This window comes from Phytophthora infestans, genomic scaffold (assembly GCF_000142945.1).
Source record: "Phytophthora infestans T30-4 supercont1.1 genomic scaffold, whole genome shotgun sequence".
NCBI lineage: Eukaryota > Oomycota > Peronosporomycetes > Peronosporales > Peronosporaceae > Phytophthora > Phytophthora infestans.
This window is the reverse complement of record NW_003303758.1, coordinates 2,691,042-2,706,660: the sequence shown is the minus strand read 5'-3', so window position 1 is coordinate 2,706,660 and position 15,619 is coordinate 2,691,042.

Sequence of the window (15,619 nt, the reverse complement as noted above, 5' to 3'; positions counted from 1 at the left end):
GTACACCAACAAGTTCATGATTCCATGCAACTGTTGTCCATGCCATGAAGTAAAACCATACTCTGCGCTCGATATCTCCTCACGCAAATATTTGAGTACATGAAACTGGCACAGAAGCACCACGACATCCGGAAACGCGACGTTGAGGACAGACATCTCAGTAAAATCTTTGTCAATCAAAATGCACTTAGTCCGTGACCAGGCTGGGCTGTTCTTGCAGCGAAGCTGCCGTAGCTTTAGCGTCAGAGGAAGACGTTCGACTCAAAGAGTCACTAATACTAAGTTCCTTAGCCAAAGGACACTTACAGCCCAAGACCAGGGCTCAAAGTTAACACCTTAACTTTTATGCTTCAAAACCAGCAGTGTTTTATTTACTATTATTGCGGCAAAGCCGCCTAGGGGTAAATGTATCTGTTTAACTATCTAGCATAGTTAAACCTAATCAAATGCATAACGTGTGGCTTTCGGCCAACGTACTGAGAGACCTTGTTAACTCTCCAACTTATGTACTGAGAGTTTGTTAACTCTCCGGGTACTTCGTACCCCTGTGTGTTCCACACCATGTAACCCCGTTACATCGCCCTTATAGCTCAATGGTAGAGCTCCGGCCTGTCAAGCTAAATGCCAGTGGTTCGATCCCCGTCCGGGACACCACTTTCGCTGTTACAGCGTATCCACATTTGGATCATGCTCATCGAGCAAGTTGTTTCAAAACAACTATGCGTCTATCGAGACGCTTGTGCCTGAACCTTGTTCAGCACAACACGAAGCACCTGCTTCTTTCGGGACCATGTCCCTAACACTACGAGGTCTCTCCACCTCCTGCTCCCGCTGCGAGCACCGCTCATACGTACGAGCTGGCTGCTGCAGCCACTGGTCAGAGCCTGAGCTCAACTACTGACCTCATCGCTCCCCACTCTAGTGGGAGGCGCCCAGCGCCTGGCGACGCTGTCGCACGCCATGGTGGCGCTTCGGCACATGATGTGCCCGGTCGTAAGCGTCAACGACGTCAGGGCAATCTTGCCGGAGGATAACCTCAAACTCCCATGAGTTCTGTGAGTGAGGGTAACCCCTCCACTTCACTAAGTACTGGGTACGACCCGGGCGTCTACGCCACGCCACAAGGCGTTCCACGTGAAAGTGGAGCTCACCATGCTCATCGAGCAGAGCAGGAGGAGGCCTTGCCTCAGCTGGGCTCTCGCGGGGAGAGTCAGCACTTGCCGGAACGGCGTCTGCGTCCATACGACGCCGGCGTCCACGACGCGAACGTTCACCGCCCATCGGTCGATCTCAAAGAGATGATCCACCTTGTGGATAGGTTAGAGCCACCACTGTTGACTCACAACCAGGTCTCGGACCTTGAGCGTCCAGCTGCTCGGCTGAACGTTCAGCTTGCCTTGCTCCTGCATCTCGAGCACTTCGCTCCGCGACCTGTGGCTCTGCCACATGCTGTTGATCAGCCATCTGTGGATCCACCACTTGCTGTCGTTCAGCCTCCCGTGGCTCTACCACCTGCTGCCCTGCAGCTGTCCGTGGCCCAGCCACCGTTGGTGCCAACGCCTCCGCGCTCACCGGAGCAGGGTCTTGATATGGCTTAAGCAAGCCAACATAGAAGACCGGATGCGTGCGCATCTTCTTCGGAAGGTTGATCGTATACGCTAGGCCCTCCTGGCCACGACCTTAAACGGTCCTATGAACCGAGGTCTTAACTTCGTTTTGAAGACTGCAGATACTGCATGAGTAGGCAGGTTGTTAGCGTTTAATAAAACTTGGTCTCCGACCTCAAATCTCTCAGCATTGCTTCTGCCCTTGGCATCTGCATGTTCCTTCTGCGTGTCTTGGCTTTCAGCCATAGCGTCGCGTACTTGACGCATTACGCTCAGTCTCAAAGAGACAAAGTCATCGACTTGCTTGCGAACCGCAACAGGGCTGACATCAGCTAGCCGCTCGGCTATCCCTCCCCCATCAAGCCCTGAGCCACTGCGTGGCGGCGTCAGTGGGACGCGAGGGTTAACCAAGCCGTTCACATAGAACGGAGTGTAGCCTTTCGAGGCGTGCACTGCATTATTTAATGCGAACTCAATGAGTGGGAGCATCTGGCTCCAGCGTTTTAGCGCCTCAGCGCATACGCTTCGGAGGGTATCCTCCACAACGCGATTCACGCGTTCGGTTTGACCATCGGTCTGCGGATGGTCCGCTGTGGACATGTCCAAACGAGTGCCGAGCACTCTGAAGAGGGACGTCCAGAACTTCGCGGTGAAGCGCGGGTCTCGATCCGAGACAATTGCCTCAGGCAAGCCATGTTGGCGAAAGACTCGGTCTAAAAACAGCAAAGCTATACCTTCACCGTCAATGGTGTCCGGCACTGCCGCTAAATGAGCCATCTTGCTCAATCGGTCTACAAAGACCACTATACCCGTGTTTCCCGCCTTATCCTTGGGAAGGCCAAACACAAAGTCCATACTCATGGACTGCCAGCATCCCTTGGGGACAGGCAAACTCGCCAATGGCGCTGCCGTGCTCGGCGCGGACTTTGTCCGTTGACACGTCTCACACGTGCGTACATAGGTGCCGACCCACTTATACATCTTGGGCCACCAGTACATCGAGCTCACCGAGCCATAGGTCTTCTCCCGACCTAAGTGCCCGCCCACGGGCGTATCATGAACCTCGTAGAGGATTCGATACTTTAGATCCTCATCATGGGGAACGACTACACGAGGGTTATCCTCAGAGTCGGTGCTGTAGTACAGCAGGCCGCCATCGAGTGAGTATCGATGCAGCCTCGCGCGTAAGCGCCCAGACAATTCCTTGTCAGAGTCTTTAAACTCTTCGCTCCCAAGAGCCCGTAGCAGCGCTACGCACATGTCGTCTTGTGCATACGCTCCGCGTATTAAGTCAAGCACTGACGACGTCACTGTCGTGACATGAGCTAACTCGTAGTCCGGCCTGCGCGAGAGCGCATCGGCCACTACATGAAGCCGCCCCGGCTTGTACTTCACCTCGAAGTTATACTCGGCAAAGAAGGAAAGCCATCTTGCCATTCTCTGAGAGAGATGAGGCGACTGTGTCGCAGTGCGTAACGACGCATGATCAGTAAAGATCACAAAAGGCTTAGAGCCTAGCAGGTGTACCCTGAATTTGACTAGAGCATACTTCATTGCAAGTAGCTCTTTGTCATGAACTGGATAGTTCTTCTCTGCAGCTTTGAGCTGGCGAGACTCAAACGCGATCACGCGTTCACGCCCTTCGGCGTCTGTTTGTAGTAAAGCACAACCGATTGCATAATCGGAGGCGTCACAGACGACGCTAAACGGACTATCCGGGTCCGGTAGCGCAAGGATCGGAGCCTGGAGGAGGCTCTCCTTCACAGCCTCAAAGGCTCCGTCGTGCTCGACGTTCCATCACCATGGTGCGTCCTTCTTAAGGAGATCTGATAATGGCCGAGCCATCTCCGCGTAGCTCGCGCTGTACTTGTGCAAGTAATTGGCTAAGCCTAGCCACTTGCGTAAGTCTTTTTGGTTCTTGGGAACCGGCCAGTCCACGATGGTCTTGACTTTGGCAGGATCTGCCCGTAAGCCACGCTTCCCAATGAAGCACCCGAGGAAAGGTATCTCCTCCGCGCCAAAGACGCACTTGTCCAAGTTGGCATACAACTTATCAGTGCGCATGCACTCGAGCACCGCTCGCAAGTGGTCAATGTGGTTATCCACGTCTGACTTTCCGTGCTCGGCACGACTATGGACGAATATATCGTCAAAGTACGTTTGAGCGTACGCCCGGTGGGGCCTAAACAACTGCGTCACAAGACGATTAAACGTTCCTGGTGCGTTCGACAGCCCCTGGGGCATCACCAGCCACTCCCAGAGCATACCGCTCGGAGTACTCACCACTGTCAGCGGAATGTCGCTCGCTCTCATGAGCAATTGGTAGTAGCCATCGACCAAGTCGAGCGCGCTGTACAACGTACAGCCTACCATGTTGTTCTGCAGAACATCCTTGCGAGGAATCGGCGTTTGCGCCGGGATAGTGGCCGCATTCAGCTTGTTAAAAGCATGAACAATGCGCCACTTGCCGTTCGGCTTTGTGACACAGAACGTGGGTGTCGAGTGCGGAGCCTTACTCTAACGCACCCTCCCTGCCTCGTCCTTCGCACGGAAGAATGCGTCAATGACGTCACACTGCTCTCTCGGCAAAGGTCATTGCCTTGTTACGCAGTATTTGGTTCCAGGAACCAGGTCAATCTCATGACACACGCCTCGATCCGGAGGCAGGCCCGTCGGTGGGTCTTTTGAGACAACGTCTCCATACTCCTTCACCACCGAGCAGAAGGGATCCGAAGGATCTTTGAGGATCGCCGATCCACTTCTTGCGCTTAGCGCCTTCTTGGTGTCCTCTAGGACCGCGTCGTCCACGACGGATGAGGAGTTCAACTCCTCCTCAGGTCCCAGCAAGACCACCTCGGCTAGCTTGCCTGCCTTTAAGGCTTCGCCGAACTCGGCAATGGACATCTCGTCCAGCTCTAGCAGAGCCTATGCAGCGGGCAGAGTATCAAGGCTGATATCGCCTTCTACCTCCCCCGTCACTCCGTTCACGAGTGTATACAGCTGTTCACAGCAATCACGTGGAGCATCACCGCTCGTCACGTTGGACACCTCGTCCGACGTCGAAGACGTCACAGACGCCCTGCGTCTTCTTCTCCTCTCCCTCCGCGACCGAGCCCGGCCGGATGAGGGCGGTGTGGCGACATCTCCGTCACCACCACCCGGTGCAGCAGCACCATCACTCCTCGAAGAGGATACAGTGTCTCGCAAGACACTCGGCTGAAAGCCAAGAGGTTCTTGACCTTCACACAGTGAACTAGGTGTCACTTCACGTGCATCTCCTGGGCCACGCCCATGATGCCTCGACTCGCAGTCGACCGCGACCCTCGGGTCACGCAGCGGTAGGTCATCGACCAGATTCATACCACTCAGTGGATTACGCGCCACTCCGCGCTCGTCCTCACCAGGACCCAGCAGTTGGTCATTGACCTGACCTGCACCGCTCAGCGGATAACGTGCCGCACCACGTACGCCCTCAGGGCAAACAGCAACCTCGTTGCTAACAATTTCGGACATACCAATGTCCAGCACTACGGCCGCCTCGGCCTCGTGCTCGCGCCAAAAGCGCTTCTGCTTCCTAGCAGAGGTGGGTTCAGGACTCACCAAAGCTCCACTAGGAGCAGGGTGCGACGCACCCAGCGTTTTCGACTTCCAGTCGATCCATGGCTCATGACGTTCCAGCCATGCCATGCCAAGGATGAGGTCATACCTCGCATCCAGGTCTAAGGCCAAACAGCGTTCCACGCTATCGAAGTTCTCAAACTTCACTCCAAGGTCGACAGAGACCTTCGACACAGTTACCAGTGTCCCCGTCGCGAGACGGACAGATATCGTATCTCTCGTTGGCACTTCCAGTGCTTCAGCATACAGCTGACTCCCTTCCAGGGTGGAGCGACGGGCGTAGTTGCCCGAGGCTCCCGAGTCCATCAAGACTCTCCATGGCTTTGCAAAGCCCTTCACGTTCGCTTGAACGACCAGCAAGCCCGGCTTGCACACACTCTTCTCGTAAGAGAGCTCAGCTCTCTTCGGGGCTGAGCCCCGTTGCCCTCTACCTCTTCGAGGCACAACAGAACTCAGTTCTTCCCCAGTAGGCCGCCCCGCGCCTACTGGGAGTTGCCGTTTCCCGGCGATGACCCGGAGGGTTGGCTCGCCGGAGCCTCGCGCTTCTTGCGCAGAGGGCAATAGGCCCTCAAGTACTTAGTGCTATTGCACACAAAGCATCGGCGGATGCCGGCGCGCTGCTCCGCAGCAAGAAGCTCCGCTTCTTCATCTTCAGCATAGCTGAGGTCCATCGGCTCTGGACCGCTCGAAGAGCTTGCGCTACCAGCGCTCCAACCAGGTCGCGCCGACCTGAAGTTGTGCTCGGCATTCAATGCCACATCCACCGCCTCTTCAAAAGAGCTAGGGTGTACACGGAACACTTCCGTTCGAGCTGCGCTCACACGAAGTCCCTCCATGAACACGGTCACGCTGACCAGTTCCGGAAGAGGGTCCGCCGCCATTCCGGCGATAAGATTTCTCAACTCTTGAACATAGTCCAATAAATCCTTCTTACCCTGGCGGGTAGCAAGGAACTTTGACCGGATACGGTACGCCTGATTAGGCGGCGCGAACACGCGCGAAAGCTGTTGCTTCAGCTGATCCCAAGTGGGAAATGCAGCGTCAACAGACGTGCCGCACGTTAGTGCCCATTCGCGAGCGCGACCTCCAAGCCTGGAGATAGCCAGCGCCACGCGCTGATGCTCAGACTGGAGCAGGGCCGATCCCATGGCCATCTTGACCTCACGGGTCCAGAGAAGGAGATTCTCTCCATCCTTCCCCTCGAAGGTTTTTACGCTCACCATGAGCGGTTTCAGTCTCATAGACTCTTCACGCGTCATCGACGCCGCCGCCGTTGCGGCGCTCATCTTCTCTTGGACATGCTCCAAGAGCGCGCTCTCGTAGCGGGAGAACGATTCCAGCCTGGCAGTGACCGCCTCTGGACCTTGCGATGCAAGATGAGCCACGTCCTCCGGGCCAAGCAAGGACATAAGCTTAGTAAGCGCGTCCTGCTGCGCCGGGGGTAAATTCGCGAACACGGGGTGTTCCATCCTCGCAGAGGATATAGTCAACCGACTCAGGAGCGGGATTGACTACAAGTGCTACCAAGTGCAGCGGGGCTGCCGTAGCTTTAGCGTCAGAGGAAGACGTTCGACTCAAAGAGTCACTAATACTAAGTTCCTTATCCAAAGGACACTTACAGCCCAAGACCAGGGCTCAAAGTTAACACCTTAACTTTTATGCTTCAAAACCAGAAGTGTTTTATTTACTATTATTGCGGCCAAGCCGCCTAGGGGTAAATGTATCTGTTTAACTATCTAGCATAGTTAAACCTAATCAAATGCATAACGTGTGGCTTTCGGCCAACGTACTGAGAGACCTTGTTAACTCTCCAACTTATGTACTGAGAGTTTGTTAACTCTCCGGGTACTTCGTACCCCTGTGTGTTCCACACCATGTAACCCCGTTACATCGCCCTTATAGCTCAATGGTAGAGCTCCGGCCTGTCAAGCTAAAGGCCAGTGGTTCGATCCCCGTCCGGGACACCACTTTCGCTGTTACAGCGTATCCACATTTGGATCATGCTCATCGAGCAAGTTGTTTCAAAACAACTATGCGTCTATCGAGACGCTTGTGCCTGAACCTTGTTCAGCACAACACGAAGCACCTGCTTCTTTCGGGACCATGTCCCTAACACTACGAGGTCTCTCCACCTCCTGCTCCCGCTGCGAGCACCGCTCATACGTACGAGCTGGCTGCTACAGCCACTGGTCAGAGCCTGAGCTCAACTACTGACCTGATCGCTCCTTACTCTAGTGGGAGGCGCCCAGCGCCTGGCGACGCTGTCGCACGCCATGGTGGCGCTTCGGCACATGATGTGCCCGGTCGTAAGCGTCAACGACGTCAGGGCAATCTTGCCGGAGGATAGCCTCAAACTCCCATGAGTTCTGTGAGTGAGGGTAACCCCTCCACTTCACCAAGTACTGGGTACGACCCTGGCGTCTACGCCACGCCACAAGGCGTTTCACGTGAAAGTGGAGCTCACCATGCTCATCGAGCAGAGCAGGAGGAGGCCTTGCCTCAGCTGGGCTCTCGCGGGGAGAGTCAGCACTTGCCGGAACGGTGTCTGCGTCCATACGACGCCGGCGTCCACGACGCGAACGTTCCCGTTCACCGTCCATCGGTCGATCTCGAAGAGATGATCCACCTTGTGGATAGGTTAGAGCCACCACTGCTGACTCACAACCAGGTCTCGGACCTTGAGCGTCCAGTCGCTCGGCTGAGCGTTCAGCTTGGCTTGCTCCTGCATCTCGAGCACTTGGCTCCGCGACGTGTGGCTCTGCCACATGCTGTTGACCAGCCATCTGTGGATCCACCACTTGCTGTCGTTCAGCCTCCCGTGGCTCTACCACTTGCTGCCCTGCAGCTGTCCGTGGTCCAGCTGCCGTTGGTGCCAACGCCTCCGCGCTCACCTGAGCAGGGTCTTGATATGGCTTAAGCAAGCCAACATAGAAGACCGGATGCGTGCGCATCTTCTTTGGAAGGTTGAGTGTATACGCTAGGCCCTCCTGGCCACGACCTTAAACGGTCCTATGAGCCGAGGTCTTAACTTCGTTTTGAAGACTGCAGATACTGCATGAGTAGGCAGGCTGTTAGCGTTTAATAAAACCTAGTCTCCGACCTCAAATCTCTCAGCATTGCTTCTGCCCTTGGCATCTGCATGTTCCTTCTGCGTGTCTTGGCTTTCAGCCATAGCGTCGCGTACTTGACGCATTACGCTCAGTCTCAAAGAGACAAAGTCATCGACTTGCTTGCGAACCGCAACAGGGCTGACATCAGCTAGCCGCTCGGCTATCCCTCCCCCATCAAGCCCTGAGCCACTGCGTGGCGGCGTCAGTGGGACGCGAGGGTTAACCAAGCCGTTCACATAGAACGGAGTGTAGCCTTTCGAGGCGTGCACTGCATTATTTAATGCGAACTCAATGAGTGGGAGCATCTGGCTCCAGCGTTTTAGCGCCTCAGCGCATACGCTTCGGAGGGTATCCTCCACAACGCGATTCACGCGTTCGGTTTGACCATCGGTCTGCGGATGGTCCGCTGTGGACATGTCCAAACGAGTGCCGAGCACTCTGAAGAGGGACGTCCAGAACTTCGCGGTGAAGCGCGGGTCTCGATCCGAGACAATTGCCTCAGGCAAGCCATGTTGGCGAAAGACTCGGTCTAAAAACAGCAAAGCTATACCTTCACCGTCAATGGTGTCCGGCACTGCCGCTAAATGAGCCATCTTGCTCAATCGGTCTACAAAGACCACTATACCCGTGTTTCCCGCCTTATCCTTGGGAAGGCCAAACACAAAGTCCATACTCATGGACTGCCAGCATCCCTTGGGGACAGGCAAACTCGCCAATGGCGCTGCCGTGCTCGGCGCGGACTTTGTCCGTTGACACGTCTCACACGTGCGTACATAGGTGCCGACCCACTTATACATCTTGGGCCACCAGTACATCGAGCTCACCGAGCCATAGGTCTTCTCCCGACCTAAGTGCCCGCCCACGGGCGTATCATGAACCTCGTAGAGGATTCGATACTTTAGATCCTCATCATGAAGAACGACTACACGAGGGTTATCCTCAGAGTCGGTGCTGTAGTACAGCAGGCCGCCATCGAGTGAGTATCGATGCAGCCTCGCGCGTAAGCGCCCAGACAATTCCTTGTCAGAGTCTTTAAACTCTTCGCTCCCAAGAGCCCGTAGCAGCGCTACGCACATGTCGTCTTGTGCATACGCTCCGCGTATTAAGTCAAGCACTGACGACGTCACTGTCGTGACATGAGCTAACTCGTAGTCCGGCCTGCGCGAGAGCGCATCGGCCACTTCATTAAGCCACCCCGGCTTGTACTTCACCTCGAAGTTATACTCGGCAAAGAAGGAAAGCCATCTTGCCATTCTCTGAGAGAGATGAGGCGACTGTGTCGCAGTGCGTAGCGACGCATGATCAGTAAAGATCACAAAAGGCTTAGAGCCTAGCAGGTGTACCCTGAATTTGACTAGAGCATACTTCATTGCAAGTAGCTCTTTGTCATGAACTGGATAGTTCTTCTCTGCAGCTTTGAGCTGGCGAGACTCAAACGCGATCACGCGTTCACGCCCTTCGGCGTCTGTTTGTAGTAAAGCACAACCGATTGCATAATCGGAGGCGTCACAGACGACGCCAAACGGACTATCCGGGTCCGGTAGCGCAAGGATCGGAGCCTGGAGGAGGCTCTCCTTCACAGCCTCAAAGGCTCCGTCGTGCTCGACGTTCCATCACCATGGTGCGTCCTTCTTAAGGAGATCTGATAATGGCCGAGCCATCTCCGCGTAGCTCGCGCTGTACTTGTGCAAGTAATTGGCTAAGCCTAGCCACTTGCGTAAGTCTTTTTGGTTCTTGGGAACCGGCCAGTCCACGATGGTCTTGACTTTGGCAGGATCTGCCCGTAAGCCACGCTTCCCAATGAAGCACCCGAGGAAAGGTATCTCCTCCGCGCCAAAGACGCACTTGTCCAAGTTGGCATACAACTTATCAGTGCGCATGCACTCGAGCACCGCTCGCAAGTGGTCAATGTGGTTATCCACGTCTGACTTTCCGTGCTCGGCACGACTATGGACGAATATATCGTCAAAGTACGTTTGAGCGTACGCCCGGTGGGGCCTAAACAACTGCGTCACAAGACGATTAAACGTTCCTGGTGCGTTCGACAGCCCCTGGGGCATCACCAGCCACTCCCAGAGCATACCGCTCGGAGTACTCACCGCTGTCAGCGGAATGTCGCTCGCTCTCATGAGCAATTGGTAGTAGCCATCGACCAAGTCGAGCGCGCTGTACAACGTACAGCCTACCATGTTGTTCTGCAGAACATCCTTGCGAGGAATCGGCGTTTGCGCCGGGATAGTGGCCGCATTCAGCTTGTTAAAAGCATGAACAATGCGCCACTTGCCGTTCGGCTTTGTGACACAGAACGTGGGTGTCGAGTGCGGAAACTTACTCTCACGCACCGTCCCTGCCTCGTGCTTCGCACGGAAGAATGCGTCAATGACGTCACACTGCTCTCTCGGCAAAGGTCATTGCCTTGTTACGCAGTATTTGGTTCCAGGAACCAGGTCAATCTCATGACACACGCCTCGATCCGGAGGCAGGCCCGTCGGTGGGTCTTTTGAGACAACGTCTCCATACTCCTTCACCACCGGGTAGAAGGGATCCGAAGGATCTTTGAGGATCGCCGATCCACTTCTTGCGCTCAGCGCCTTCTTGATGTCCTCTAGGACCGCGTCGTCCACGACGGATGAGGAGTTCAACTCCTCCTCAGGTCCCAGCAGGACCACCTCGGCTAGCTCGCCTGCCTTCAAGGCTCGGCAATGGCATCTCGTCTAGCTCTAGCAGAGCCTATGCAGCGGGCAGAGTATCAAGGCTGATATCGCCTTCTACCTCCCCCGTCACTCCGTTCACGAGTGTATACAGCTGTTCACAGCAATCACGTGGAGCATCACCGCTCGTCACGTTGGACACCTCGTCCGACGTCGAAGACGTCACAGACGCCCTGCGTCTTCTTCTCCTCTCCCTCCGCGACCGAGCCCGGCCGGATGAGGGCGGTGTGGCGACATCTCCGTCACCACCACCGGGTGCAGCAGCACCATCACTCCTCGAAGAGGATACAGTGTCTCGCAAGACACTCGGCTGAAAGCCAAGAGGTTCTTGACCTTCACACAGTGAACTAGGTGTCACTTCACGTGCATCTCCTGGGCCACGCCCATAATGCCTCGACTCGCAGTCGACCGCGACCCTCGGGTCACGCAGCGGTAGGTCATCGACCAGATTCATACCACTCAGTGGATTACGCGCCACTCCGCGCTCGTCCTCACCAGGACCCAGCAGTTGGTCATTGACCTGACCTGCACCGCTCAGCGGATAACGTGCCGCACCACGTACGCCCTCAGGGCAAACAGCAACCTCGTTGCTAACAATTTCGGACATACCAATGTCCAGCACTACGGCCGCCTCGGCCTCGTGCTCGCGCCAAAAGCGCTTCTGCTTCCTAGCAGAGGTGGGTTCAGGACTCACCAAAGCTCCACTAGGAGCAGGGTGTGACGCACCCAGCGTTTTCGACTTCCAATCGATCCATGGCTCATGGCGCTCCAGCCATGCCATGCCAAGGATGAGGTCATACCTCGCATCCAGGTCTAAGACCAAACAGCGTTCCACGCTATCGAAGTTCTCAAACTTCACTCCAAGGTCGACAGAGACCTTCGACACAGTTACCAGTGTCCCCGTCGCGAGACGGACAGATATCGTATCTCTCGTTGGCACTTCCAGTGCTTCAGCATACAGCTGACTCCCTTCCAGGGTGGAGCGACGGGCGTAGTTGCCCGAGGCTCCCGAGTCCATCAAGACTCTCCATGGCTTTGCAAAGCCCTTCACATTCGCTTGAACGACCAGCAAGCCCGGCTTGCACACACTCTTCTCGTAAGAGAGCTCAGCTCTCTTCGGGGCTGAGCCCCGTTGCCCTCTACCTCTTCGAGGCACAACAGAACTCAGTTCTTCCCCAGTAGGCCGCCCCGCGCCTACTGGGAGTTGCCGTTTCCCGGCGATGACCCGGAGGGTTGGCTCGCCGGAGCCTCGCGCTTCTTGCGCAGAGGGCAATAGGCCCTCAAGTGCTTAGTGCTATTGCACACAAAGCATCGGCGGATGCCGGCGCGCTGCTCCGCAGCAAGAAGCTCCGCTTCTTCATCTTTAGCATAGCTGAGGTCCATCGGCTCTGGACCGCTCGAAGAGCTTGCGCTACCAGCGCTCCAACCAGGTCGCGCCGACCTGAAGTTGTGCTCGGCATTCAATGCCACATCCACCGCCTCTTCAAAAGAGCTAGGGTGTACACGGAACACTTCCGTTCGAGCTGCGCTCACACGAAGTCCCTCCATGAACACGGTCACGCTGACCAGTTCCGGAAGAGGGTCCGCCGCCATTCCGGCGATAAGATTTCTCAACTCTTGAACATAGTCCAATAAATCCTTCTTACCCTGGCGGGTAGCAAGGAACTTTGACCGGATACGGTACGCCTGATTAGGCGGCGCGAACACGCGCGAAAGCTGTTGCTTCAGCTGATCCCAAGTGGGAAATGCAGCGTCAACAGACGTGCCGCACGTTAGTGCCCATTCGCGAGCGCGACCTCCAAGCCTGGAGATAGCCAGCGCCACGCGCTGATGCTCAGACTGGAGCAGGGCCGATCCCATGGCCATCTTGACCTCACGGGTCCAGAGAAGGAGATTCTCTCCATCCTTCCCCTCGAAGGTTTTTACGCTCACCATGAGCGGTTTCAGTCTCATAGACTCTTCACGCGTCATCGACGCCGCCGCCGTTGCGGCGCTCATCTTCTCTTGGACATGCTCCAAGAGCGCGCTCTCGTAGCGGGAGAACGATTCCAGCCTGGCAGTGACCGCCTCTGGACCTTGCGATGCAAGATGAGCCACGTCCTCCGGGCCAAGCAAGGACATAAGCATAGTAAGCGCGTCCTGCTGCGCCGGGGGCAAATTCGCGAACACGGGGTGTTCCATCCTCGCAGAGGATATAGTCAACCGACTCAGGAGCGGGATTGACTACAAGTGCTACCAAGTGCAGCGGGGCTGCCGTAGCTTTAGCGTCAGAGGAAGACGTTCGACTCAAAGAGTCACTAATACTAAGTTCCTTATCCAAAGGACACTTACAGCCCAAGACCAGGGCTCAAAGCTAACACCTTAACTTTTATGCTTCAAAACCAGAAGTGTTTTATTTACTATTATTGCGGCCAAGCCGCCTAGGGGTAAATGTATATGTTTAACTATCTAGCATAGTTAAACCTAATCAAATGCATAACGTGTGGCTTTCGGCCAACGTACTGAGAGACCTTGTTAACTCTCCAACTTATGTACTGAGAGTTTGTTAACTCTCCGGGTACTTCATACCCCTGTGTGTTCCACACCATGGAACCCCGTTACAGTTCTTCTTGAACTCAACCAACGCTGTCAAGAGTGTAGGACGACGCTCATTCTGGACGACTGCATGCTGTACAAACTGCCCCTTTCCGAAAACATCATGGGCCATAATCGAAAACACCTTGTATTTGGAGGCATTCGTGCCATGCGTTGCATCAATCATTAGTACCTCAGGAAACCGGTCAAACAACTCACGCATATGTTTGGTCTGCAATGTGATACACGTGGCGATCGTCTAAAATATGAAACACAGTTAAAGTTATCAGATGTATAAACAGCAACACCTTTTCATACCTTATCATTCACTGAGTCCACAAATATGCGACCAACGTTTCCAGGCTCCTCCGAGAATTCCATCATTTACTTCTTCAGCCGCTTCGCGCTGGTGGTGGCAGTGCTCCCTTGCTTCTTTAACATTCGCTCTAGATTGTGCACATCTTGATTGGAGGGGTTACATGCGGAGTTATCATGAATATACTTGAGTATTCGCTTCTTTTTGGCACCAGCTTTTCGTAGCTCATTCACGGTGCTGATAACTTCCGGTTCCAGCGCAGTTCTATTGTGTGGATACTGGTTGAACGTGTGCTTGCTGATGTGATGGTTGTGGATCAAGCGAGCAGTAGTAATTCTCAAAACAAAGGTAGGAACGGATTCATCCTTTACTTGGACGCACGCGTTGATCTGTAATAGAATTGAACACAGTTAAATATCTTGTAAGCCAGAACTGAACATACTGGCACATATTTTACCCAACTGGCGGGATGCGTGCCCAACTCGAATCCATAACGCCCAACTCGGCCCAGATATCGTACCTGAGCACCACACTCCATTGCTCTGGATTGCAGCCTCTTCCTTTTACCTTTCCCTCGCGGCTTGTATACCCCCGAATGCGTGCAGATAAACGTTTTGCCGTAGTTCTCCCACTCGACCGGAAACAAGGGTTGCTTGGAGCCCGACGAGCGGATCTTGTTGTTTCTGGAAGCAACCGTGTTGTTCGTTCGGACGCGAAAGTTCTGTACAGATAATAGTGTGAGTTCTGAAGTCAGTATACGAGCACAGTCGATTCCATCTTCATCGTTATCATACCTGGTACGTTGCCTTCATGTATTCGACCAAATACGCGTCCAAATCGTCCCACGATTCGAATTCAAAATGCTCCAGGCGCGGGGCTACCACTTCGAGCTGCATGCCATCATGTTCGGCGTCCTGAACGCTCCTGGGACGATCCAATTGCTCTGACCGCCCCTGCTTGGACCTCGACGTCCCGCTGCTTGTGGTGCTCGATACCTCTTCAGAAGAATCCACCCATTCCTCATCACTGGAGACGGCCGATGCACTGTACTCCGAGACACTGCTCCTCATACTGCTGCTGTGCTGCCGGAGGGGCGTTCTCACTAGCGCCTTGACGCGCAGGTCGCGGGGCATTTTTACGCTCTGCTCGAAATGAGTGGTGTTTGAGAGGTATACAGTACAGTATACACTACACCTCCGGACGGATATCGCGAGAGCCAGTCGAAAAATTTGATCCGGTATAACCCATACTCACTCTCTTCACGGAAAGCACCGTTGAATCCAAAAATAAATATAGCATTTTCACAGCACCGTAGGATTAATTGCAGCACAATAACATAAGGATTTAACTAAGTAGCCCTCGTTTTCAAGCACGCAGCATGGATGATGAACACGGCGTTCACGTTGGACGCCTGCCATGGCTTAAAGTGTGGAGTTCGGGAGGCACTGTTTCGTATAGCGACTTTTTAGCGGGTCTGCCAGCCTGACTTCCGACCGACTAGTGAGCTACATTGCACAATATATCACATCTCTCGCTACGAGGACAGCTTAGCGACTACATGGCACGAAATGCGGTACATAGCTACAAAGTGTACCTCCAAGCGTTGCAAGGCGTCTGGATAAACCTGCCGCTGTCGATACAAGCTACTAGAATGCCAAGAAAGTGACGGAAAAATTGTATTAG